Source organism: Mandrillus leucophaeus, unplaced genomic scaffold (assembly GCF_000951045.1).
Source record: "Mandrillus leucophaeus isolate KB7577 unplaced genomic scaffold, Mleu.le_1.0 Scaffold50, whole genome shotgun sequence".
NCBI lineage: Eukaryota > Metazoa > Chordata > Mammalia > Primates > Cercopithecidae > Mandrillus > Mandrillus leucophaeus.
Window position 1 is genome coordinate 8,411,597 of NW_012105365.1, and position 810 is coordinate 8,412,406.

An 810-nucleotide genomic window follows, 5' to 3' on the forward strand; every position below is an offset into this window, starting at 1 on the left:
TGCACCTATCCATACTACAGTTCTTGTAGCAATAATGAATTGACGATATTTCAAAATATCACACTGTGATAAACAAGGATGTCTGATCTCAGAAGTCTAGATGTGTATAAGAGACAGGGGTAAGACTGCCCCCATGATTCAATTACCTCCCATCGGGTCCCTCCCACAACACGTGGGAATTGAAGATGAGATTTGGGGGGAGCACAGTCAAGCCATATCAGATAGTTATCATGCTTTTTTGTCATAGGTGAATATTCCTCAATCTCTTAACTGCTCTGTCAGTATTTTGGTCATTCTCCGGTTTGTTAATGCCCCTCTTAAAATGGAGCAACAAAATTTATATTCCAGAGATGCTTGCTTTGTTTACAGAATAGCGGTGGTGTTAACCAATGACTTTTTTTTTTTTTTCTTTTTTTGAGATGGAGTTTTGCTTTTGTTGCCCAGGCTGGAGTGCAATGGTGTGATCTCGGCTCACAGCAACCACTGCCTCCCGGGTTCTAGCGGTTCTCCTGCCTCAACCTCCTGAATAGCTGGGATTACAGGCATGTGCCACCATGCCTGGCTAATTTTGTATTTTTAGTAGAAATGGGGTTTCTCCATGTTGTTCAGGCTGGTCTCAAACTCCTGACCTCAGGTGATCTGCCCGCCTCAGCCTTCCAAAGTGCTGGGATTACAGGCATAAGCTACTGTGCCCAGCCTACCAATGACTTTTATTTATTAAAGCCACCCAAGTTGACAGCAGCTTATTTGGCAAATATGCCATTTTATTCGATTACTGTCAGCCTTTCCAATGGTTTTCTCATAGGCTCT

The 810-nt window shown here is 43.1% G+C and overlaps 1 protein-coding gene across 1 annotated transcript in view; it reads left to right on the forward strand.

The window, feature by feature from the left end:
- The window catches only part of SEMA3E (sema domain, immunoglobulin domain (Ig), short basic domain, secreted, (semaphorin) 3E), a 324,952-nt gene that overhangs the window by 19,435 nt on the left and 304,707 nt on the right, over window positions 1–810 (forward strand). The gene's annotated exons all lie outside the window — the stretch shown is intronic.